This window comes from Hemitrygon akajei, chromosome 21, assembly GCF_048418815.1.
Source record: "Hemitrygon akajei chromosome 21, sHemAka1.3, whole genome shotgun sequence".
NCBI lineage: Eukaryota > Metazoa > Chordata > Chondrichthyes > Myliobatiformes > Dasyatidae > Hemitrygon > Hemitrygon akajei.
Genome location: NC_133144.1, coordinates 57,286,457 through 57,314,100, shown reverse-complemented (window position 1 = coordinate 57,314,100; position 27,644 = coordinate 57,286,457). Strand labels below are relative to the sequence as shown.

At 40.4% G+C, this 27,644-nt stretch overlaps 2 long non-coding RNA genes across 2 annotated transcripts in view; one reads left to right on the top strand and one right to left on the bottom strand.

The window, feature by feature from the left end:
- LOC140714337 (uncharacterized) overlaps positions 1-27,644 on the top strand; it is a 122,736-nt gene that overhangs the window by 15,680 nt on the left and 79,412 nt on the right. The window lies entirely within an intron of this gene.
- LOC140714486 (uncharacterized) lies at positions 18,169-21,596 on the bottom strand. The gene is made up of 3 exons (XR_012095883.1): positions 21,451-21,596; positions 20,583-20,867; positions 18,169-18,245 (listed from the first exon to the last, which is right to left on the bottom strand). It is a non-coding gene; the product is annotated as an uncharacterized lncRNA (long non-coding RNA).

Here is a 27,644-nt window from a genome sequence, read left to right as displayed (position 1 = left end):
AGTTGAGGAGAAATGTAAAAAAGTAATAAATGAGATGAGATGTTTGACTGGTAGGGAATGGGGAGCAAGTTGTTCAGCGTTGAAGAGAATGTATGTGGCTTTAGTAAGATCTGTGTTAGACTATGGAAATGTAGCATATGGATCAGCAGTTAGGTCTCTTATAAGGAAACTGGATGTGATTCAGGCTCAGGCTTTGAGAATGTGCAGTGGGGCTTTTAAAACATCACCAATATCAGCCCTGCAGGTAGAATTGGGAGTAATGCCTTTGGAACTAAGAAGGAAGCAATTGATGGCAAACTACTGGGCTAATTTGCAGGGGCACAATGATTCTCACCCTGCAAAAGGAGTGTTGCAGGAGTGCTGGGAGAATGGGAGGTTTCAGAGGGATAACTTTAGTTGGGTAGGGAATGATATTGCTAAAGAATGTGGAGTGTTTGATCTAAGGATAAGTCCTTCAGTAGTTTATCCAGTTGTAGCTCCATGGAAGATTGTATGGCCTGACATAGACTGGCATTTGTTAGAGGTAAAAAGGAAAGGAAACTATAAAACTGATTTGGTACGTGCATTTAATTATCATGTGATGGAAAAGCATAGTGGTTATACTCAGATTTATACGGATGGTGCTAAGGAACCTGAAACAGGAGTGACAGGGTTTGGGGTGTCTATACCAGCAAAAGAAATTAGAATCAGCAGAAGAACATCTAATAAGTTAGGAGTGTATACAGTGGAGATGTTGACAGTGTTGGTTGTGTTGCGATGGGTGGAGAAAGCTAGACTAGTCAAGGTGTTGATTTACTCAGGTTCATCCTCAGTTCTAGCAAGTTTAAGGTCTTTCACTCAAACAGCCAGCAAGATGTACTTTATGAAGTCCTTCAGTCAGCCACAAGAGTTGCAAATCAGGGAGGTCAGGTTAAATTTCTATGGGTTCTAGCTCATGTAGGGGTGAAGGGGAATGAGAGGATGGATGAGTTGGCAAAGTGGGTGTTAAAGAAAGAAGATATAGAAATGCACATTAGTATCAGCAAAGCAGAGGCTAAGCGTATAATCTGGGAAAAAATCATCCAAATGTGGCAAGGAAGATGGGACAGAGGGGGGAAGGGAGGCATTTATATCAAATACAAAAGAGTGTTACAGGTACTAGGGTAGGCAGTGGATACAGAAGAGAGGAAACTGTGTGGACTAGGTTAAGGCTGGGGCACTGTGCACTAAACAAAACATTGAAAATGATAGGGAAACACCAGACAGGTTTGTGTGAGGAATGTCAAGAAGAGGAGTCAGTAGAACATGTAATTTTGAGTTGCAGGAAGTATGGGATACAGAGAGAGATGATGAGAATTAATCTAAGGGAATTGGGGGTGCAGGAATTCACATTAAAAGGGTTACTGGTTACTGGGCATGGGTGAGAGCATAGGTCAGGCTACTTTTAGCTTTCTTAAGGGATACAGGGTTTTTTTTATAGGATATGATGGATAAGCGGGAATAGGGTACTAGGATGACCAAAGAAGGAAGGATAACGTGTACATTAGGGTATGGGTGTGTGTGTGTGAATTGGTGAAGGGATTTAAAATGTAAGTCTATCATCTGATCTACACTCCGGAGCAGAATGTGTGGTAATGCACCATTAAGCTGGGTGCCAACTGCCGTAAAACAAGAAGAAGGAAGGAAGGACCCTGAGTATGAGATGCAAAAAGTTCCTGCATATCTTCTCTTTTATAGACAATAGATAATAGGTACAGAAGTAGACCATTCGGCCCTTCGAGCCTGCACCACCATTTTGAGATCATGGCTGATCAATTACTATCAATACCCGGTTCCTGCCTTGTCCCCATATCCCTTGATTCCCCTATCCATAAGATACCTATCTAGCTCCTTCTTGAAAGCATCCAGAAAATTGGCCTCCACTACCTTCCGAGGCAGTGCATTCCAGACCCCCACAACTCTCTGGGAGAAGAAGTTTTTCCTTAACTCTGTCCTAAATGACCTACCCCTTATTCTCAAACCATGCCCTCTGGTACTGGACTCTCCCAGCATCTGGAACATATTTCCTGCCTCTATCTTGTCCAATCCCTTAATAATCTTATATGTTTCAATCAGATCCCCTCTCAATCTCCTTAATTCCAGCGTGTACAAGCCCAGTCTCTCTAACCTCTCTGCGTAAGACAGTCCAGACATCCCAGGAATTAACCTCGTGAATCTACGCTGCACTTCCTCTACAGCCAGGATGTCCTTCCTTAACCCTGGAGACCAAAACTGTACACAATACTCCAGGTGTGGTCTCACCAGGGCTCTGTACAAATGCAAGAGGATTTCCTTGCTCACACTTATTCACATTAAATGCCATCTGCCAAGTATCTGCCCACTCACCCAGCCTATTCAAGTCACCCTGAATTCTCCTAACATCCTCATCACATGTCACACTGCCATCCAGCTTAGTATCATCAGCAAATTTGCTGATGTTATTTTTTATGCCTTCATCCAAATCGTTAACGTAAATGGTAAACAGCTGTGGTCCCAATACCGAGCCCTGTGGCACCCCACTAGTCACCACCTGCCATTCCGAGAAACACCCATTCACCGCTACCCTTTGCTTTCTATCTGCCAACCAGTTTTCTATCCATGTCAATGCCTTTCCCCCGATGCCCTGAGCTTTGATTTTACCCACCAATCTTCTATGTGGGACCTTATCAAATGCCTTCTGAAAATCAAGGTACACTACATCCACTGGATCTCCCCCGTCTAACTTCCTGGTTACATCCTCGAAAAACTCCAACAGATTAGTCAAACATGATTTACCCTTGGTAAATCCATGCTGGCTTGGCCCAATCCTATCACTGCTATCTAAATATGCCACTATTTCATCCTTAATAATGGACTCTAGCATCTTTCCCACCACCGATGTCAGGCTGACAGGTTGATAGTTCTCTGTTTTCTCCCTCCCTCCTTTTTTAAAAAGTGGGATAACATTAGCCATTCTCCAATCCTCAGGAACTGATCCTGAATCTAAGGAACATTGGAAAATGATTACCAATGCATCCGCAATTTCCAGGGCCACCTCCTTTAGTACCCTAGGGTGCAGACCATCTGGACCTGGGGATTTGTCAGCCTTCAGTCCCATCAGTTTTCTCATCACCGTTTCCTTCCGACTTTTCAATGCCTCAAATATTATTTTTATGTAAAGCACCAATTTACTTATATAGAATACCAAATCAAAAGTAGTATTTTCTGCTCATGACTTGGCCATGAGTCCCAGTGCAGAGCAAATAATAGACAATAGACAGTAGGTGCAGGAGTAGGCCATTTGGCCCTTCTGGCCAGCACCGCAATTCACTGTGATCATGGCTGATCATACACAATCAGTACCCCGTTCCTGCCCTCTCCCCATATCCCTTGACCCCGCTATCTATAAGAGCTCTATCTAACTCGCTCGTGAATGCATCCAGAGACTTGGCCTCCACTGCCTTCTGGGGCAGAGCATTCCACATATCCACCACTCTCTGGGTGAAAAAGTTTTTCTGCATCTCTGTTCTAAATGGCTTACCCCTTATTCTTAAACTGTGGCCTCTAGTTCTGGACTCACCCATCAGCGGGAATATGCTTCCTGCCTCCAGCGTGTCCAATCCCTTAATAATCTTATATGTTTCAATCAGATCTCCTCTCATCCTTCTAAATTCCAGTGTATACAAGCCCAGTCACTCCAATCTTTCAACATATGACAGTCCCGCCATTCCGGGAATTAACCTTTTGAACCTACGCTGCACTCACTCAATAGCAAGAATGTCCTTCCTCAAATTTGGAGACCAAAATTGCACACAGTACTCCAGGTGGGGTCTCACCAGGGCCCTGTACAGCTGCAGAAGGACCTCTTTACTCCTATACTCAATTCCTCTTGTTATAAAGGCCAGCATGCCATTAGCTGTCTTCACTGCCTGCTGTACCTGCATGCTTGCTTTCATTGACTGATGTACAAGAACACCTAGATCTCGTTGTACTTCCCCTTTTCCTAACTTGACTCTATTTAGATAATAATCTGCCTTCCTGTTCTTGCCACCAAAGTGGATAACCTCACATTTATCCACATTAAACTGCATCTGCCATACATTTGCCCACTCACCCAACCTGTCCAAGTCACCCTGCATTCTCATAACATCCTCCTGACATTTCACACTGCCACCCAGCTTTGTGTCATCAGCAAATTTGCTAATGTTACTTTTAATCCCTTCATCTAAATCATTAATGTATATTGTAAACAGCTGTGGTCCCAGCACCGAACCTTGCGGTACCCCACTGGTCACAGCCTGCCATTCCGAAAGGGACTCGTTAATCACTACTCTTTGTTTCCTGTCAGCCAGCCAATTTTCAATCCATGTCAGTACTCTGCCCCCAATACCATGTGCCCTAATTTTGCCCACTAATCTCCTATGTGGGACTTTATCAAAAGCTTTCTGGAAGTCCAGGTACACTACATCCACTGGCTCTCCCTTGTCCATTTTCATAGTTACATCCTCAAAAAACTCCAGAAGATTAGTCAAGCATGATTTTCCCTTCATAAATCCATGCGGACTTGGACTGATCCTCCTACTGCTATCCAAATGTGTCGTAATTTCCTCCTTTATAATTGACTCCAGCATCTTTCCCACCACTGACGTCAGGCTAACCAGTCTATAATTCCCTGCTTTCTCTCTCCCTCCTTTCTTGAAAAGTGGGACGACATTAGCCACCCTCCAATCAGCAGGAACTGTTCCTGAATCTATAGAACATTGGAAAATGATTACCAATGTGTCCACGATTTCTAGAGCCACCTCTTTAAGTACCCTGGGATGCAGACCATCAGGTCCTGGGGACTTAACAGCCTTCAGACTCAACAGTCTATCCAACACTGTTTCTTGCTTAATATAAATTTCCTTCAGTTCATCCTTTACCCTAGTTCCTTTGGCCACTATTACATCTGGGAGATTGTTCGTGTCTTCCCTAGTGAAGACAGATCCAAAGTACCTGTTCAACTCATCTGCCATTTCCTTGTTCCCCATAATAAATTCACCCATTTCTGTCTTCAATGGCCCAATTTTGGTCTTAACTATTTTTTTGCTATTCACATACCTAAAGAAGCTTTTACTATCCTCCTTTATATTCTTGGCTAGTTTACCTTTGTACCTCATTTTTTCTTGGCATATTGCGTTTTTTGTTATCTTCTGTTGCTCTTTAAAAGCTTCCCAGTCCTCCGGTTTCCCGCTCATCTTTGCTATGTTATACTTCTTCTCTTTTATTTTTATACTGCCCTTTACTTCCCTCGTCAGCCACGGCTGCCCCTTACTCCCCTTAGGATCTTTCTTCCTCTTGGGGAGTGGGGATGACCAGAGGCAGATTAAATGACCAGTTTGCAGTACAACATTCAGCCTATGTAGTGATCCCAAAGTTCCACTCACTTATCACTCCAACTTCTATCTTTGGCCTTATACATTGTTCCAACAAAACTCAATGCAAAAGCAAAGAACACCATTTAATCTTCCAACTAGCTTCTTATGTCATTTCTTTGCACCAACCCTACATAGTTTACTAAGCCTACTCAGATGTCCAGTTGTAGCCTTCTGGACTGAATGCCACATTCTACCATTTGAATCATTATACTACCATTTTCAGAATCAAAATCAGAATCAGGTTTATTATCACTGGCATGTGATGTGAAATTTGTTAACTTAGCAGCAGCAGCAGTTCAATGCAATACATAATCTAGCAGAGAGAAATAAACAAGTAAATTAGTTACAGTATACATATATTGAATAGATTTTTTTTTAAAACTTACAAAAATAGAAATACTGTATATTAAAAAAAAAGTGAGGTAGTGACCAAAGATTCAATGTCTATTTAGAAATCGGATGGCAGAGGGGGAAGAAGCTGTTCCTGAATTGCTGGAGCAAACACAAGGAAATCAGCAGATGCTGGAAATTCAAACAACACACACAAAATTCTAGTGGAACACAGCAGGCCAGGCAGCATATATAAGGAGAAGCACTATCGACATTTCGGGCCAAGACCCTTCGTCAGGACATGTCGAAAGATGGGACAGAGAGGGGGAAGGGAGGCATTTATATCAAATACAAAAGAGTGTTACAGGTACTAGGGTAGGCAGTGGATACAGAAGAGAGGAAACTGTGGACTAGGTTAAGGCTGGGGCATTGTGCACTAAACAAAACATTGAAAGTGATAGGGCAACACCAGACAGATTTGCGTGAGGAATGTCAGGAAGAGGAGAACTGACGAAGGGTCTCGGCCCGAAACATCGACAGTGCTTCTCCTTATAGATGCTGCCTGGCCTGCTGTGTTCCACCAGCATTTTGTGTGTGTTGTCCTGAATTTCTGAGTGTGTGCCTTAAGGCTTGTCTACCACCCACCTGATGGTAATAGTGAAAAAAGGGCATGCCCTGAGTGCTGGAAGTCCTTAATAATGGACACTGTCTTTAATCCCAGATATTCACCATCTCTTCCCCATTCTTTTGCCAATCTTAGAAATTGATTTGCTGCTTTGAGTTTTTAAAACTTTATTCTACTAATATTTGTGTTGTAATTTAAGCTCTTGCATCATCACACAATCTTAAACTTTGCTTTTTGCTCTCTCCTCCCTATTTGTTAGGTGCACTTTAAAGCCTACTTATGTTAATTTTTTACTATTTCTGTAGAAAAGTTATCAACACAATTCATTAACTCTGTTTCTCTGCCTGGTGTGCTGAGTGTTTTGTGTTTTATTTCAATTCTGGATTGGTCCAGTGCTCACCAGCATCTCAAGCTTTTGAGCAACTAGAATCATTTGACAGTAGTCATATCCTGAAACTGCTGGTTTTATCAGTTGCTATCATTAGGAGCCTTCATTGTTCATGTAAGCAGATTATCCTGTCATTGAGAACCATGGTCAAGCCTAGTATAGTCCTCATTTGTTATTTATGCATGTTTACCACCACTAATAGTTGTTGCTTGAAATGGCTGAAATTTCCTTTTTCAATGAGGCAAAACTAGTTGTAAAGTTCATCCCTACAACTTAGCACAGGGTAAAAGGGGCCTGTGACCTTCATGTCAACTGCTGAGCTAGGCAAATGTCTGTTTTCCACCTGCATTCATGTATTTAATAACTGGCTCCTGACCAAATTTAATTTAATTTAATTTCTTTCAAAATGTTAGCACGCCCAGTTGTAGTGGCCTCTCCGGCTCTAAGTAATATGTAGTTGTTTGTCATTTATGTATTTCTTATGCTCTGTAAGAACACCAAATACTGCAAGTCTGCCTCACCAGCAAGTTGTTGTATAACAGAGAAGGTGTGCAATATGTGCTTATTGCAAATCGTAATTTTAACCTGGTACAGTCACCCAGGGGAGAAGGCATCAGATGCAAGGAAACAGAAGTGTGCTAGGCACGCTGGTTTTCGTGCAAGACTAAAGACTGTAGGCCAGCTCTCCCGTCGCTCCTACTTTCAAATATTTGATTGCTGGAAAATAAACTAGATTACCCGTGTCTGAATTAGTGTGAGATGAAGAACTGCCGTGCGCTTATCCTGACAGAAATGTGGATCCAGGATACCACCCCTGAAGCGGCCGTCCAGCCAGAAGGTTTTATCTCTTTCTGGGCGAAATCCTGCGACCTCTGGCAAGACGTGCAGTGGAGGCGTATGTATCTACAATACCTTAATAAGAAGTGGCGTGTGAATGTTTTGGTGGTGACGACCAATTGTTCACCTCTGGTGGAGTTTTTAAGATGAAGTGCAGACCCTTCTACTTACCGAGGGAGTTCACTGATTGTGGCTGTATACATCCCCCCTCCTCCCCCATGCTAATGTTGGGTATGCGCTGTGTGAGGTCTATGACGCCATTAGTGATCTGCAAACTACATACCCCAACGGTTTATTTATTGTTGCTGGCGACTTCAACCATGCTTTTAAATTCTATCAGCATGTTGACTTTGCTACCAGAGGTGAGAACACATTTATACCAACATCCCTGCTGCATCTTTATGCTTCTCACCCCCCCCCCCACCTTGCATAGTCTGATCACTTATCTGTTATGCTAATTCTTGCACACAGACCACTGATCAAGCAAATCAAACTAGCTCAAAGGGAGATAAAGACCTGGCCAGAAGGAGCAACCTCAGCATTGCAGAACTGTTTTTAAAACACTGACTGGAGCATATTCAGGGAGGCAACTATCTACAATTATTGTAAAAACATCTATTAATATGCAGGATCTGTCACTAGCTATATAGAAAAGTATATTGAGGATGTAATGTTATTAAATACATCTACTGAGAGAAAATAAGAAGCTAAGGTTGACAGCAGAGATCCAGGTACTGCTGAGAGATTGGGATGCAGCCTTCAGATTGATGAATAAGAGGCTCACAGGTCACAAACAGTTGCATTTTATCGCACTATCAGGAAGACAAAACATAATTATTTACAGAAATTGCACAGCCATTTCAGTGACTACTGAGACAGGAGGCATATGTGGCAGGGCATTGAGACCATAAATGTACTACAAATCCACTCTGCGCCTCAATGACAGTGACACCTCTCATCCTGATAGGCTGAATGTCTTTTATGCATGGTTTGATGCATGGGTCGATATGCTGGCGAGGAAGGTCCCTCTTCCCCAACGGTCAACCAACATAAAGTTTGAGGCCAGATAACGTACCTGGTCGGATGCCAAGGGACTCTGCAGTTCAGCTAAAAATGATTCTAACAGATGTCTTCAACATCTCTCAGAAACGGTCCATTGTCCACGCAGTCTTCAAGGCAGACACCATCATCCTTGTGCCCAAGAGGGCAACAATAATCTGCTTCAATGACTACTGTCCAGTTGCACTTGCCTTAACAATAATTAAGTGTTCTGAGAGGCTGGTTATGGATTGCATTAAATCCCATCTCCCTGCTATCACTTATCACTCAAATCGGTTCACTCGATTCCCTCCTGTCCTACTTGGAAAATGGTGCCTCATATACCAGGATGCTGCTTATTGACTTCAGCTCAGCATTTAATATGACCATTCTGCAGAAGCCCATGGGTAAACTGTCCTTATTGGGTTTCAACACCTCTCCATAAATGGATCTTGGATTTGTTGACAGAAAGACCATAGTTTGTCTGTGTTGGCAGCAACATCTCTAGCTCCAGCACGCTGAGCACTGGTGCCCACCATGGTTGTGTGCACAGTCCACTGCTGTTCACACTGCTGATGCATAACTATACTGCTAGGTCCAGTTCAACCGAATCATCAAGAACAATGATGACACAACAGTGATCAGAGATCCTTATCAACAATGATGACGGGATAGTATACAGAGAGGAAGTAAAGCAGCTGGTAGAATGGTGCAAGCAGAACTTGAATCTCAATGTGGACAAAATTAAATGACTGTGGACTTGAGGAAGGTGCAAGCTGACCATTTCTCACTGTGCATAAAGAGCTCCTGCTTGGAGAGAGTTAGGAGCACCAAGTTTCTGGGAGCGCACATAACAATCAATCTCCCCTGGCCCCTCAACACCACCCCTTTAGCTAAAAAAGTACCACTTCCTGAGATTGAGGCGAGTGAAGCTCCCCCCTCCCCACCGTTATAAACAATTTTTACAGAAGCACCATTGAGAGTGTTTTGAGCAGCTGCATCACCATCTGGTACAGGAATTGCAAGGCATCTGACCACAAGATCTTACAAATGATTGTGAGGATTGCCAAGAGGATCATCAGGGTCTCTCTTCCTTTACCCATCCGAGACATTTATAAGAAGCACAGCATATGCAAGGCCATTAGCATTGTCAATGATGCCTCCCATCCATCCAACAATCTCTTTGACCCCTGACCATCAAGCAGGAGGTACCGTTACATTAGGACAAGGACTGTTAGGATAGGAAACAGCTTCTTCCCCTAGGCTGTGAGACTATTGAACTCCCTGGAAGCATCCAGGTCTTATCATATATGAAGCACCAGTAACGTATTCTGTTTACTTTGTGACGTGTCACAAATGCACATTATTTGAAAATGTATTTGTTGTAATTTTACCTTGTGTGTTTTGTGTGAGTTATATGGACTGCGTTGAGCACCTTGGTCCAGAGGAAAGTTGTTTTGTTTGGCTGTATACATGTATATGGCTGAATGGCCATAAATCTGAACTTAAATCTGAATTTAAAATTGCACAGTTAACAGAATGTAAAATTTCATAAGTTGTACTCACATAAATACCTGCTTGGATACATAACTCTGCCCCAGTGCACTTAATAGATGTGTCAGCCATAGCTCCACCAAATTCATCTCTTATGTTTTTGGCTCAGTTCCTTACTGCTCATGTTTTTCTCTACAGCAATGGTGGAAGTAGCTCCCTTTTGCTTTGCCTTTTTCAACCAACTTTCTAATAGATCTGTAATAGAGCAGAGTTTCTTATACCTGGGTTTTATCTGGGAAAGTCTTACATTGGCTCTGTACCGTATATTCAGTCTTTAACGTCAAATGGAATTTCTTTCAAGTTGCCAAAATTATGGCTGTGTATCAGCTCTACCTCATTCTTCAATTTCCTTTGTCTATGAAAAGCTTAACTCCCTGCTGGTAATTATAATTAGTCTAGTTACCATCTAAATTGTCATCATGTGCCTACTTGGAGGATTATATGTTAATAACAAACCTGACTAGTTTTATCCAACACCACCACCAATCATGCCATGCAATCTCTCTTGGCCTTCCCCTATCATAGATACTCCTTTTGTTATCTCCACCCCTCTCCTTCCTCTACAAATGCTCTCAGTTTTACTTAAGGGTCATCAACTTAAAGCATTAACTGTCTCACCCTACTACCTCATAAATGTCACCTGACCTGCTGAGTATTTCTAACATTTTTTGTTGGAATATATAGAATTTTTGTCAGATTTCTAGCACTTGAAGTTGTTTTATTCTTTGAGGAAAGGTTGTGCAGTTGGGACAGGATTATGGAAAACAGAAGGACAGGTGGCTTGGACTGAAAGCTAAGGTCTATGATTGGTTGATATTTGGTAAAAAGGAAAACCAATAGTAGGTTTATAGTTATAAGGGAAGATGTGATAGGCTGGATGCCAAGCAAGGGAAGGCAGATAATAGACAGATGACAAAAAATGTCTGTTATGTGTTGTGGATAATGGGTGAAGGAAGAGAAGGCCGAAGAAGGATGGGTGGTGATAAAAGAGGTTTGGTGGTAGGGAGCTAAAAGAGAAGACTTGTGATGAGGTGTTGAAATTAAGGGCAAACAAATTGATAATGCAATAAAAATGGGTGATAAAAGGACAAGAAATAAGTTTCTCAGGATTATTGCATGCTCTTTCATTGCACTACACCCTGAAGGCATCTTCACTAAGCCTGCCAGTTTGTTACCCCACTCAAACATTGCCTGACTATGCCCCTGCCTTGATTCCAAAACAATAATGGATACAAGTCCTGAACTGCACAAACTTATTTGGCCTGGGAGTGTTTAACAACGGGGAATGATGCAATTTGATATATTCCTCCTGTGGAAACTATGTGAGATATACAAGGTAATCTACATCAGGAAATGCCAGGTTCAATTTCTAGGTCTGGTAGAGTAAAAGTCAGCAAAGAAGATGAGGCACAATAAAAGAGATGACCTTTGCTTGGGTGGAGGGTATAAAAGGAGGACCTCTGATTTGTTGGAGGTGGAGGAAAAGGATGGCCTCTAATTGGGTGAAGGCTGAAGAAAGGCTAGGCCTCTGGGATAAACTTGTCCTTCAGCCTTCCAGGTATGGTGTTCCAGTGAGTCACATTACTGGGAAGTGGGGAGAAGCTGAAACCAAATAGTGTTAAATCAGAGAACCCAGGGAAGGTTGGAGAGGAAGGTGTGATTATGGGAAATGATAAATATGTAATGTTGAGGCTTTATAGGGCATTGCTCAGTCTGCACTTGGTGTATTGAAAGCAGGTTTTGAGGGTTTCCAGAGGATTACACAAGAAAGACCATCAGAACTAAAATGTGTTAATGTAAAAGGAGCATTTGATGGCTCTGTGTCTGTATTTGCTGGAGTTTAGAAGAAAGGGGGTGGGATGCTTCCATTAAAACCTATTGAATATTTAAAGGACTAGATAGAGTGGATGTTGAGAGAATGTTTCCTCTGGTGAGGTAGTCTATGACCAAAAGACAGAGCCTCAGAATAAAGCAACGTATCTTTAGAATAGAGATGAGAAGAAATTTCTTTAGGCAGAAGGGGATGAATCTATAGAATTCATTGCCACTGATTCACCATACTCTGCCTAAAGAAATTTGTCTTATGAAGACCAAGTCATTGGGTATATTTAAAGCGGAGGTTGATATTTCTTGATTCGTAAAGGTGTGGATGGTTATGGGAGAATGCAGGAGAATGGAGTTGAGAGGGATCAATCGCAATGGAATGGTGGAGCAAACTCAATGGGCTGAATGGCCTAATGCTGCTCCTTTGTCTTATGGTCTCATAATCTTCCAAAATACCATTGTACTGGGTTGAAGCCTAGTTATGAATTTATTTAATCATAGGCTCTCCATTTGTTAATTATAGCCAACTGAGGTAATGTCTCTGTACTATTAGGATACAGTATAATTTTATTAAAGACAAAATGAGAATGGAAAAAAGTAAACAGTTTAAAGATACATTTTAATATTGTACACAGAAATAGCTTTGATTAGCTTTACTCATAAATATGGCAAAGACCCTATGGAGAAAATGACATTTTTTATAGGGACCCTATGGTAAAAATATGTGAGGGAACTTTATGAACCAAAGGCAGTAATAGAGAACAAAAGCTCTGTGGCATTTAAATATATATAGTAATTTTAGGTTATGTCTTCCGTTCCCCCCCCCCCCCCCCATGTACAGACATAGCAATGACTGATCAATCGTCATTTTTAAAGTCTACAACAGAATAATAGCATATAGATTCTGAGTGGAGCACACAATGCATTAAAAGGCATTTTCTTGACCTAGAATTTCTTATTGTATGTACCTAAAATTATACAAACAACTTACCACAGATTAAGACCTGAGATGCTCCCATGGCCTTGGAAATCAGCAGATTCATAAGCTCAATTGCCTCGTAAAATATATACACAAAAAGTCAAGTTAAGAAAAACAATATGGGCAGGATAGGTCAAATTTGCCTGGTACCAGATCTTTTGACAGCAATTAATTTTAGTAAAAAGCTGAATTAATTTCTCCAGTTCTTATACTTACAATACAAGTTATTTGTAAGCATTATAATTGATTTGTCAGGAATTTCTGGAACTATAAATACACGAGAGAGGAGTTGTCCAAAGCTGAATGGAAGGGGATACTAGCAGGGATCCGTTCTGTACACTATGGGAGTGCCAGTATGGCTTCATGTGTCCTCAAGTTGTAATAGTTCCTATAAGGCAAAGAGTGGGAATAGAGGGGGCCTTTGCTGGCTGGCTGCTGGTGACTAGTGGAGTTGCGCAGGGATCTGTGTTGGGAACACCTCGTTTCACATTATACTTCAGTCATCTGTATGATGGAATGATGGATTTGTTGCCAAGTTTGCAGATGATTTGAAGATAGTTGGAGGTGCAGAGAGTGTTGTGGAAGCAGGGAGTCTGCAGAAGGATTTAGACAAATTAGGAGAATGGGCAAAAAAATGGCAGATGGTTATGCACTTTGGTAGAAATGAAGGTGTAGACTATTTTGTAAACAAAGAATAAACTCAAAAATTGGAGGTGCAAAGGAATTTGGTGGTCCTAGTGCAGGATTCACTAAAGGTTAACTTGCTGAGTCAGTGGTAAAGAAGGCAAACGCAATGTTAGCATTCAATTCAAGGGGATTAGAATATAAAAGCAAGGATGTAATGCTGTGACTTTATATGGCACTGGTCAGACCACTTTTGGAGTACTGTGAGCCATTTTGGGCCCCTTAACTAAGAAAGGATGTGCTGGAATTGGAGATGGCCTAGAGGTGGTTCACTAAGAATAATCCCAGGAATGAAAGGACTAGCACATATGAGTGTTTGATGGCTCTGGGCTTGTACTTTCTAGAGTCCAGAATAATGAGGAGGGATCTCTCATATGGCTCATTCCAACATTCTTCATTTGTTTCTTTTTTTACTTCTCAAATTCTTGTAATTCATCTAGTCACAATTATTATGCATGCAAAGCTTAATTTGGTTACTTGCTCAAATAGTTAACAAGTTTTACGACCAGATGTTTTATAGAATGTGTTGATGAGGAACCATTGTTAATCTGCACTGAAATAATAATACTTGATAATTTTTTTCTTCAAATAATGTTTGAGGATTGTTAATATCGGCCTGAACAATCTGACCAATAATATTTGAAAATATTGAAGCACTACTGCCTAGATCATGGGCTCCAGGTCTGACCTAAAATTGCCAAGAACAAATAAATATTGACTTAACTTTGAAAGATCAGAGCAACAGTCCTGTACAATTTAATCTGAGTCAATAGATGATTCCATACAAAGTAAACCTTAGTAACAGATTCAGAGGCACCAAATTTTCAGAAAAAAATAGATGACTGAAAACATCTGCATCTGCCAGTTAAATTGTCCATCTTTTCAGGGCATTTTTAAAAAGATAAAAATGCAAAAAATGGGCTACCAAATTGATTGTTTGCCTGCTCCTAAAATAAAGACTTTGCTGCCAATTGTTACTCCTCCTCTGCAGTATGCATGAACTCCAACAGAAAGTGGTTCTATCAACACTTCTCTCAAAGCTCATGGACTCAGGGGGCCTGAAACAAGAAATATCAATATTTCCTGTCAAAAACTGACTGTCTGAAATAGAGCAAAGATTTATGAAATTGCTTTCACAGCACAAAGTTTCAGTTAGTAAGCGTCCAAGTTAGAACTTCGGACAGAGCCTCATGTTCTGGATAGAAATTAAGAACAATGGACTCAGTATTCAACTCTAACGAGCATTTCTACAATGGAAGACCTACTTTTGAAATGTATCACCAATAGTAATCTTTTTACTTACTGCTTTTAAAACAAATTGTATTTTAAGACAATGTAGACAACAACGTTGGAAAACATCTTTAGGTTTTCTAAAATTACTTAAAAAAAAAGCAGATTATCTAAACATTGTTATACTACTCTCTAAGATTTGCTATGAGAAAACTGAATGCCATTTTTCCTTCTATTACAGCATTGACTGCCATCGTAATTAAGGGTAAATAATAATGCCTAACAATGGGAGAAAAACAAAATCTTTGACTTACTGGACTCCACTCTGTTCCATCCCTTTCCTTCTATCATGTCTGTTCTACATTCCTGTAACAAAGAATTTATTTGATTTTTAATCTTTTCAGGTCTGAAGGAAGCCCATTTACCCATAATATAAACTGTTCCTCTCTCCACAAATGCCGCTTAACCTGCTTAGTATTTCCTAAATTTTTGATATTTATTTTAGATTCAGAGCATTTGCATTATTTTTTGTTTAGTCTTTTTATGAAGGGATATCAAACCCAGTTATACCTTATTTCTACAAATATTTATCTGAATAACCTGTTTGATAGTCTCATTTTCATATTCATCATTACATAAAGAGTCAAGGAACATGCACTCCAGAAAATTACAGATGGATCTATTGTTTTATTCAGGACACATCACCTCAGATTACTGTGAGAAGAAAAATACATTAAGATCATAGACTTGGCCAATAGGCACTCACTTTTGGGAAGAGCAGAATAAAAACGAATTATTCTGTCCTGAATTCTAATTTCCTTAGTGCTTGATGGTAAAAGTAAGATTTACTTCAGATTTTAAATGAAGATTTCAATCAGTAATTTTCATAGATGGGAATAGTCAATTATCCTACCATCATAAATACACAATAATAGCGATCCATAACATAATGCCTTAAGTGAAGCTGCCAGGGACATTACTCAACAAAAGCTGACATTTTGATGACTTACTTATAACAATTGAATTAACTTTATTTCTTGCATCCTTCACATACATGAAGAGTAAAAATCTTTACATTGTGTCTCCTTTTAAATGTTCAATTTATAGTAATTTTTAATAAATAGTATGTACAACAGGACAGTCCATATAACATAGAAATACAGTTGTGTCAGCATGAATTAAGCAGTCTGATGGTCTGGTGGAAGAAGCTGTCCCCAGAGCCTATTGGTCCTGGCTTTTATGCTGTGATGCTGTGGTACCGTTTCCCAGATGTAGCAGCTGGAACAGTTTGTGTGGGGTGACTCGGATCACCAATGATCCTTTTTTACGCACCTGTCTGTGTAAATGTCATTAATAGTTGGCATTGTGAGTATTGTATTGGTTAAGGTGTCCATTATCAAATGCAGGAGCACAGAAGAAAATTGTTGGGGAGAGGTTGTAGCACCCAGCTCTGCAATGCTCATCATTTTCTCTGGGGATCCCTGGTTCAATGGCAACTGCAGCAGAGAAAATTTTGGATCATATAATATACACATGAAGATATACTGTGTGGATGATACACTTGAACAAATTATATTTATAGCAACATGGATGACATCTTCGCATGAAGTTTGCAGGGAAATTAATTAATTTAATAATGTACATCAAAATATTGCTACATCATATAAAGGGGGTTTATTCCAAACAACAAGACATATACCCATACACAAGAGCAGAAAAAAGACATTCATGAGCATGCCTATCTCTGAATCTCTATTTGATTGGGAAAACAACCTGATGATTTAGATATAAAATTTGAGCCACAAATCCACTGATGAATTCTAATTAAATATCTGCCTTGGATAGCTGAAATGCAGATTAAAATTGTAGAATCATATGGTTTGGCAACAGGCCCTTTGGCCTAACTGATCCATGCTGACCAAGTTTCCTATCAAAGCTAGTCTAATTTGCCTGTATTTGGTCCATATCCCTCTATTTATTTACCTGTCCAAGTACCTTTTGAATATTGTTAATATACCTTCCTCAACTACTTCCTCTGCAGTTTATTCTATATACAGACCACTTTCTGCATAAAAAGGTGTCCCCCCAAGTTCCAATTAAATCGCCGCCCCCTCACCGTAAACCTATGCCGTTTAGTTCTTGATTTGCCACAAGGATAAGGATTGTGGGCATTCACCCTATATGTCCTTCATAATTTTATACACCTTTACATACTGTATTACCCAGAGTAAAATGTCCCAACCTGTTCAACCTCTCTTCATGACTTAATGTCTCAAGTTCCTGCAACATACTCGTAAATCCCTTCTGAATTCTTTCCAATTTAATGGCAGCTTTTCCGGTCAAGATGGCGCCTGTGTTCAACTCTTCTTTGGTTGACATCTTCTGAATAGATCATGTAACCATATATTTCACTTCTTTTATGTTGTTTACATTTGTTTTTCATCTTGAATGTGAATCTAGAACTCTCAGAGCCTGTGGTTTGCAGTTTGGAGGTCATTTGTGCATTTCGGCGCTCTGCAGTCTTCAAGGGGATTCCAGGAGAAGAGGCATTGGGCAGGAACCTTGAGGCAAGGGGGCTGTGGGACGGGGCATGAGCCTATATTTAAATCTATTTCACTGATTAAATCTTCCGTTGAGCGCTGATTAAAGCGATGAGGGAGATTGAAATATTGAGGTTAATGTGGAAGGTGACCATCAGCTGCCTGCCTTTTTATCACTGGGGGGATCACTCTGCTGCCAGAGGTGGAAAACTGCTTTTGATTGCTAGTGGGGTCACTCTGCTATGGAGAGGGAAAGGCCTGCCGCTATGCCCAGAAAATGTTACCCAGGTTTTCTACATTTTGGATATGGACTTGGAGGAGGAAGGATGAAGCAAAGAGCTAGGAAGCTGATTGGTGAAAGAGACAGAAGACCATAAAAGAAAGAAAGGGAGTGGTGTGGGAGGAGCACCAGAGGGAGGATGGGAGGGCAAGGAGATAACATGAGAGAGGGACAAGCAGATGGGAAACGGTAAAATTAAAAGCTGTCACAATACAATAAAACATGACTGAAAAATGTTATATTTGTAGCTCCTTAGGCTGTAAATAATAATTAATTAGCTTGACTCCCCTTTGAAAAGGACCATTGATTCACATACAATGAAATTTGCTACCTTGTCATAGAACCAAAACATCTCTTATAAATTTCATAATACGATAGTGACACGGTTATCTATTCTTCCTCATCATCTCAGCCAACTGTTGTCCAGATGTGCGGGAAGATACTTACTTTATTCTAACCTCTCCAGTCACCTAGCACAGTTATGTGTGATAGCTCTGCCCCCAAAGGATCTTCATGTTGCTCCTCGGTAAAATTGTAAGAAAACATAATGTCATTTTTCACAAATAATCTGATAACATTTACCAATAAACCTCACCAGTACTTATTCTGGACTCTTTATTGGGAAATCTGAAGCCAGTGTTTTCTCCCCATTGAAACTCCCTTCACTAGACCTCACCCAGGTAGCTGAACAAGACAGTTGCAACTTTACTGAGATATATTACTAGGATGTTACCTGGGTTTCAGCACTTAAGTTACAGAGAAAGGTTGAACAAGTTAGGCCTCTATTCATTGGAGCGTAGAAGGTTGAGGGGGGATTTGATCGAGGTATTTAAAATGTTGAGAGGGATAGATAGAGTTGACGTGAATAGGCTGTTTCCATTGAGAGTAGGGGAGATTCAAACGAGAGGACATGATTTGAGAGTTAGGGGGCAAAAGTTTAAGGGAAACACGAGGGGGTATTTCTTTACTCAGAGAGTGATAGCTGTGTGGAATGAGCTTCCTGTAGAAGTAGTAGAGGCCAGTTCAGTTGTGTCATTTAAGGTAAAATTGGATAGGTATATGGACAGGAAAGGAGTGGAGGGTTATGGGCTGAGTGCGGGTAGGTGGGACTAGGTGAGATTAAGAGTTCGGCACGGACTAGGAGGGCCGGAATGGCCTGTTTCCGTGCTGTGATTGTTATATGGTTATATTAGCTTGAGAGAAGACTATGACAAATATCTATGCCTCATGGCCAAAGCACCTCCCAACGCTGTCCCTGTATTAATTCACCTGATGCATCACCCTGAATAATTGATGGGCTGAATGGCCTAATTTTGCTCATGTCTTATGGTTTTATAAACTGAATGCTTGAATACCTCTAGGCATCACTAGTGCAATCTACTTCTGTCAGCTTTACTCTTCCTGCTTCTAACCTTGATGACATTCAAAATTCTGCTGCTGTCTCCAAGGTCCCATTCACCTATTCTTGCTAACTATTGTTCCATGTGAAGCAACCATTTCAACTTTTTGTAGTTTTGCTCCATATGACATTGCACTACTATTAGTAGCCATGTTTTCAATTGTATAAGATAAGGAAATTCCTCATAACTTCTTTGCATTGTTCCCTTAATTTTCTTTTTTACAGCCTACCTATGCCTAAGCTTTTATCTACCCAATGTCTCCTATGTCAGTTGTCAGATTTTAGTTGATAATACTCATGCAAGTTAAAGGTGCTGTACAAATAAAGGTCAGTCTTGTTCTGTTGTTGTAAAGGTTTGGCATTTGTTCTGGTTGACCCAGACACAAGAAGTCAGATGGAAAAACTTGAGAATCATGAGATTAGAAGCAAACGCTGTGAAAAGATTGATCTTTAGACAAAAGTAATTAGAAGTAATTTAGTTTCAAGTTAAGTGAACAGTACATAGGGAAACTTAATATATTCTTTATACAATTATTTTTTCCATAGCTGGCAAAAGCCAGTTATACAGTTTGAATTAAAGGTTTAATTACTATTCCTTATCTATATCTTAGGGCTTCAGATATTTGGATCATTGAACTCTTTTCAGAATGGACAGTTTGCACCTGAACGGGAGTGGGACTAATGTCATACCTTGTAGGAAGGTTTGCTAGTGCTGCATGGGAGGCGAGGGTTAAACTAGAATTGCAGGGTGATGGAAACCTGAATGCCAGAACAGATAATGGAGTGGTTGCGGAGAAAGATGTTAAATCTACATACAAAGTCAGGAATCAAAAGGTCGGGCATGGAGGGACTAATTTTCTGAGCTGTGTGTATTTCAAAGCAAGGAGTATTGTCAGAAAGGTGGATGAGTTTAGGGCATGGATCAGCACATGGAATTATGACATTGTAGCCATTAGTGAGACTTGGTTGTAGGTGACACAGGACTAGCAGTTCAGTGTTCTGGGGTTCAGTTGTTTAAGAATGATAGACCAGGAGGGATTAAAGGGGAATGGATGGCATTACTAGTCAGGGAAAATGTCATGGCACTGTCAGGACAGACTGGAGAGCTTGTCTTGTGAGGTCTTATGCTTAGGACTGAGGAATAAGAAATGTATGGGTCTGTATTATAGACCATCCAACAGATCGTTGAACTTAGAGGAGTGGAACAGCTAGCTGGGTCCAGTGTGGGTGGTAGCATGCTGCAGATGTGGTCTTTAACCAGCCTCTCAAAGCATTTGTTTATAATTGAGGTGAGTGCGACAGGGTGCCAATTGTTCAAGCATGCTACTTTGGTTTTCTTAGGTATGGGGACAATGATGGACAATTTGAAACAGAAGAGTAATACACACTGAGAGGGAGAGATTAAAAATGTCCGGCCCCGCTGCCTTACGGCTGTTGACACATTGGAATGTTCTACGTACCTCAGCCTCAGAAAATGCCAAGGAGCAGGTCTTGTTGGCACTCTCCTCGGGGATTCAGTCTTATTCACCTCAAATCGAGCATAAAAAAACATTCAGCTTGTGTGGGTGTGAAGTGGCAATATTGGCTGTACTGCTGCATTACTTCTTGAAGTCCGTGATGGTGCGCAGTCCTTGTCATACACTGGGTGTATCATTGTCGCAGAGTTGTGACTGGATTTTGTTGCTGTGTTGCCATTTTTCCACCTTGGTAGCTCTACATAAATCATAGTGGCATCTCTTGAGCTCCTGTTGGTAGATAGGGTCATAAAAAAGAGCTTTTGGCATATTGCCCAAGAACTATCATTTTCGAGCACCATTTCTTGCATTATAATTGCTACAAAGGATTCAACTTCTAACATAATTTCCAGTAAAGTGATTAGTTTCTTAACAACTCCCTATGGAGCTTTTTTCTGAAACTCCTAGTTTGCTCTGTTTATTTATTGTTATTATTATTTGCTTTTTTGTGTGTTTTCAGTTCATCTTCTTTTGCACATTGGTTGCTTGTCAGTGTTTCTATGTAGTTTTTCATTGATACTATTGTATTTCTTCATTTTAATCATGAATACCTGCAACAAAATGAATCTCCAGGTAGTATACAGTGATTTTTGATAATAACTTAGCTTTGAACTTCTAATTTTGCAGTGCCAGCACTCACTGTATATCAAGTCTCGAATTCAATGAAGTTGCAGAACTTAATTCATGGATAGAATCCTTTACAGCACCAAACTTAACAACTGCACAACTTTAAATATGTTATATAACTCTTTGTGTGTAGCACATCACCATGCAGGATAAAAAGTATTTAAATACTGTGGTAAACTATGTATACCTGTCTGGACATGCCCCTCTGCTGACTGCTCCTGTGGCTCCTCCCACAGACCCCTGTATAAAGGCGATTGGGGCACTGCTCCTCCCTCAGTCTTCGACATGGTCGTGCTCCCTTTTTGCTGTTAATAAAAGCCTATCATTCACTTCCAGTGTCCTAGAGTTATTGATGGTGCATCAAATACAACAAAATTATTAAATGGTACTGTGAGCTGAAAGATATTTGGGATAAATGCATTTTCATATTTTAATGAGTTTTAAAAATTTTTGACAAAAGTTCTCATTTTTAATCAGTTCTGAAATCTAATTATACAGTCATGAAAAAATTGCAAAGTTGATCTGTGAACATGTTCTAAAACAAGCAGAATAATTTACAAATTTTTTTGTACATGACAAACATGAAGGTTATACAGCAAAAAGTTCATTTCAGTTATATATTAAAGAATCATCACATGGTCACTCCCAAGCCACTGTTCTTCTCAAATCTGTCCAAAGTCCAAGATACCCCTAGTCAAGAGCAATTAAAGTTAAACCAAGCCAAACAACTTTATGCTTTTCATTTTCAAGTAACAAGATTAAAAACTAATAAATTTGTTAATGTTTGAGTAATCAGATAAATAAAGTAAATTACTTTAATATTTACATGTGAATTTCCCTATTCTTTTAGGATTTACAATTGTCCACAAATTATCAGTGATGAGAAAATGTAATTAAATGCTGCTTCTATATTTGTCTTTCTACAGCAAAATTATCACTTTCATACTTTTAACTTCAGTTATAAAGTTACAAAACAACAGAAAAAGGAGCAAATTGGTTACCAGCCGCAGATAATTATTTTCATTGAGCATCACAGACAGGCTCTTATGGTGTGCCATCTTCAGTCTATAGTTTATACTTTCAGTTGATGACCAATTCTAAATGAGTCCAAAGGCCCTTTTAACACTGAGCTGATGACTCGAATGTGCATTTTTACTGGAAAACAGCACAAATAGAAACATTTGAATACATTTTATAGGGAAAAATATGCAAGAGTGACAGAAATGTGTAAGTATTTCACAAGTCTCAGCCAGATAATGGAAGCATTAAGATCAGAGGTGGGGAAATTCAGCAGAAATCAGTTTTATAACTTCCAGTCCTGCCCAGATCATCTAACGTGGCACATCATTGGTTATATTATTGAACATAGAAGGTTCAAGAACAGTTTTGTTGTATACTGTGCGAAAAAGATTTTTTCCCCACTCTGTTCTGCTCCATTTCCACCCTTATCATAGTTAGAAAGTACAATCTGGAGACCTGAAGCAGGGTTTTGTCTTAACACATCAACAATACCTTTCCTCCCACAAATGCTGTTCAATCTGCCGAGCTCCTTTTGTAGATTGTTTGCTACAGTAAACAGAAATCATTTTTTTATTGCATTCCCTTCCTAGTCTAAAATCTGTCCATCTTTGTTGTCTTTTTTTTTCTTCTCTCTTATTTCTCATTAATACTTTGTACTTTAGCTACTAAGATGCCAGTTACCCTGTGACAATTTCAGGAGATAATATCACATCACTGGTCTATTAATCATTTTCCCCACTAACTTTGCACAGAAATACCCAGCAATCTGACAGCCCAAGTGTAAAATAAAAAGGATGACAAAACATGTTAACTTCTCTGCTTTCCTCTGGAGTTGAGGTTGCATTTTGTAATAGTGAGGATTTCATCATTTTGAAAACAATGATTACCGGGTACTTACTACCTACAGCCATCATGTTAATATGAGATCTGTGATTGACTGGCTACATCAAGAAGCACATTCATTATTAAACACAGCTGTGTGGGAGCAAATCGGAAGCCGTGGCTGACAGCAGGGATCCAGATCGTGGCTGAGGGATCGGGGTGCTGCCTTCAGATTGGGGAATAAAACAGCTCTCAGGTCAGCATCGGTTCTTGCCCCGCGCCATCAGTTTTAGGTTTTGTAAATTCAAAACATTAAACCAATTCAAAGGAAGACACTGGATTCAGACTTGCGATCTCAACTTCGAGTTTACTTGCGATGAGACAGGCACGTATCACATAGTAGCGTGATGACGTATACTAGTAACTCAAAATGAATTATTTAATAAACAAGCATACTTAATCAATTTATACATATATACACACAAGATAACTCAACTTTTACTGAAATATTAAATACACAACACTCCTCCCTGCTTAGCTATAAACTCCAACTTAATGTAGAATGCATGACTACTATACTGTATACAGACATCCACAGCATAGTAAATTTTAAATTGCCCCATTCAGGCCTAAGATTTAATTGCTGTGGTGGGTTTCTTACTCTTCTAGGCTAACTTCTTTCCTGACAAGGGGGATCACTCAGTTTGGCAGGTGAGAGTTGTGGCAGGGAAACAATCACAGGTTCTGGGAACTCCTCTGTGGTGGTTGCAGGCATTGACTCTGAAATTGCAGAAAGCAGCTCTGATAGCAGTAGTCAACTTTCCACTTTAACAATTGACTCTGCTCTCCTCAACTGATGGATGTTGTTATCCCCAGATGATATCAGGCACGATCTCCACTGTGTAGAAGACCGGTCCCATTCTGTCCTTAATCTTTCCAACTATCCACTTCTGATCACCTCTGTAGTCCCCCACCAGGACCGATTGTCCAGGAGTGCAACATCAAACCTGCTTATTTGAGGAGCCCTCAATTTGTCTCGGCTGTTTGTTCTGCATACTCCTTCTGAGATGGGAATTGGGGACATCCAAGTGTGAATGTAAGAAACAACCGAGGAATAGCATAGCTGGAGAGTCATTGGTTGTGGAATGTGTTGCATTAGGATAGACAAGGAGGAAATTGGTGAACCTCTGGTTCAGTGTTAGTATAGTGTGTTCTTTGCTGACTTTGCTTGCAAAGTGTTCTTTAGATTCTGGAAAAACCTTTCCGCCCAGCCATTTGTAACTGGGTGATACGGCGCAGATGTAATATGTCTTATTCCTTTCCTTTTTAGGAATGACTGAAACTGTACTGCCACAAATTGTGGTCCATTATCACTGACTTAAGTGTTCTAGAACATCAGTCCTTGTGAAGAGACTTCTCAATAGATCAACAGAGTGCGAGGTTGTAGTGGAGGCTACTGGGAACATTTTTGGCCACTTTGTAGCTGAATCCACTGCTACCGAGAAATCTGTGCCCATGAAAAGTCAGCCAAATCCCCATGAATCCTCCACAGGACAATGTAGGCCATTCCCAGGGATGGAGAGGCGCTGCTCTTGGCATCTTCTGAACATGGTGGCATCCCATACAGTGTACGGCAAGCTGCTCGATCTGCTGATCTATCCCAGGTCACCAGACAAAGCTTCAAGCTAACATTTTCATTTTAACTATGCCTAGATGGCCAGCATGTAGCTCTTGCAACACTTTAGCTCTCAGGTTGAATGGTACAAATCTCCACACAAGGCAACCTCCACCAAGGACAAGTTCATCGCAGTGCTGGTAAAAATGGGGAAACTGCAGTTTCTACTGCACATTCCAACCATTCTGGGTGGCTGTGGAGACTTGTGACCATGTTGGGTCTGTTCTGGTGTACCTTTGGATCATCTCTGCCTTAATAGAGAGACTTTTGATTTGCGTTAGGCAGAATACATCAAGAGGTGTGTCTTATTTTGTAAATTTTTCTAGTACTTCCTCATCCATGAGCAAATGGGACAATCCTCAGGATTTCCATGATTAATCGTCCTTTTGAATTCAATCTTGTAATCGTGTCTTCCAAGAAACAGAGCCCATCTCTGCATTTGTGTTGTTGCTGTTCATGGAACACCCTTCTGAGGATTGAAAATCCGCAGAACCACTAGTGGTTGATGATCAGTAATGATGGTAAACTCTCTCCCATACAAGTACTGATTAAAACATTTTAAACCCCAGCCCTGACTCAAGGTCTCCCTGTCAATCTGTGTGTAATTTTTCTCTGCAGTGATAAGGGAATGTGATGCAAAAGCTATGGGGTGTTCACTTCCATCACTCATAACATAAGGCAAGGTGGACGGAGAGGTGAATGTTGCTAGTACACTAACTTGAGTCTCAACATGGACAAGATCAAAGAGATGACTGTGGACTTTACGAAGGTGCAGGCTGACCACTCCACTGCACATACACGCCTCCACCGTGGAAAGAACTATATGCACTCTCAGGTTTCTGGGTATGCACATAATGAATCATCTCAGGTCTCTGAACACCACTTCTTTGGTCAAGAAAGCACAGCAGTGTCTCCATTTTTCAAAGAGACTGAGATGAGTGATGCTCCCCTCATCCCTTCTAACCAATTTTAACAGGAACACCTTTGAGAGTGCCCTGAACAGCTACATCACCATCTGGTACACAGGTACAGGAATTGCAAGGCATCTAACCGCGTCCTTACAAAGAAGTGTGAGGACTGTTAAGAGGATCATCAGGATCTCTCTTCCACCCATTAGTAGTCACTTAACAGCTTTTGTTCCATCCCTACCTCTCAGTTCTTTTTTAAAATTAATTTTTATGAGTTTCTACAATGCGACAAAACAAAAAGATAGTAAAATAAGGTTTATACAGTGCAAAACAATATTTCAAATGTAAAGTTCATAACAATGAAGAAAAAGCACCCATAGTAGAATTGTATAAAGTTAGTTACCACCCCACCCTCCCACTACCCAACTCCAAACCAACCTTACGATATATAAAAAAGTTAATCAGAACTTTTAACATGACAGAGCTGTATTTACAAGAAGATATATTGCCTACTACCTGAACTATAATATGTTTACACATAAAAAAAAACATAAATCTTACCTGTAAGAAGCTGGAAGTAAGGGATTTAAATGCAAAAGAAAAAAGGGAGGGATGCACCCTTAATCTAAAAGGGAATTATGAGAATATTCAAGAAAAGGTCCCCACATTCCTTTTGGAATTTTATGTACGAATTAAGAAGTGAATAACTAATCTTTTCAAAGTCTAAGCAGGACATAAAGTCTCTGAGCCATTGAGACCTCTCAGTTCTTTATGGTAACTTTCTTCCCTATATACCTTCAGTCCAGATGAAGGGTTTCCACCCAAAATATCAATAGTCTATTTCCCTCTACAGACAGAAAAATGTAGAACAATACAAATCCATCGGCCTAAGATGTTCTGTAGACCTTTTTAAGCTACTCTAATATTAATCTAACCCTTCTCCCTCCCACATAGTCCTCCATTTTTTTCTATCATCCGTGTGTCTATCTAAGTAAGAGTTTCTTAACTCTCCCTAACTTATCTCCCTCTACCACCAGCCCTAGCAGGGTGTTCCACACATCCACTATGAACGAAAAATCTTAGCTTTGACTGGTGTTGGACACATCTTAAGGGGGTCCAGTCCAGTCTGGGCTCACACTGGGGTGAAGAAGTGCACCAGCTCCAAGCCCACACTGGGGTCAGCACTTGCTTGCTCTGGGTACTTTCCGGGGTGGGAGAATGCGTGTGTCCGCATCAGGCTGAAGAATGAGGGGAGATCTTTTATAAATATAGAAAATTAGTAGGGGTATAGATAGGGTGACTGCATGCCAGCTTTTTCCCATAATTTTGGGTAAGATTAGAACTGTAAGTCATAGGTTTAGGGTGAAAGATGAACTATTTAAGGCATCTCAAAGGAATCTTCACGCAAAGAGTAATGCGAGTGTGGAATGAGCTGCCAAAGTAAGTGGTAGATGTTGATTCAATTGTAACATTTAAGAGAATTTTGATTATGTGCATGGATGGGAGGGGTTTAGAGAGATATACTCCAGGTGCAGGTAGATGAGACTAGGCAGGCTGAATTCTGTGCTGTAGTACTTTATATCTATGTAAAAGGGCATTTCAAATGTTCAGGAATGCTCATCTTGAAAGTTTCTTGGAAGAAACTTTGAGAAGGGATGGCACAACCTCTTCCCTAATGGTTCTGATTATCACCTTCCTTACTTTCAGATACCAGTACTGGTTGCCTTTGTATTTCTGCTTACCACGTTCCAGAAGTTGTTTTGATCTTCAGCCTTTCATACCTACACAGGTTTAATTTGCCTTTTTCTCTTAGCTTCCCCCTGTCACCTACTTGCCTTTGTCTCTCAACTCCATTCATTCCACTCCACTCCCTACCTGGCTCTATCTGTCCCTTCATCCTCCACACCCCTCAGTCTACCTATCACCAGCTGGCCTATCTCACCCATCCCTCTCTCC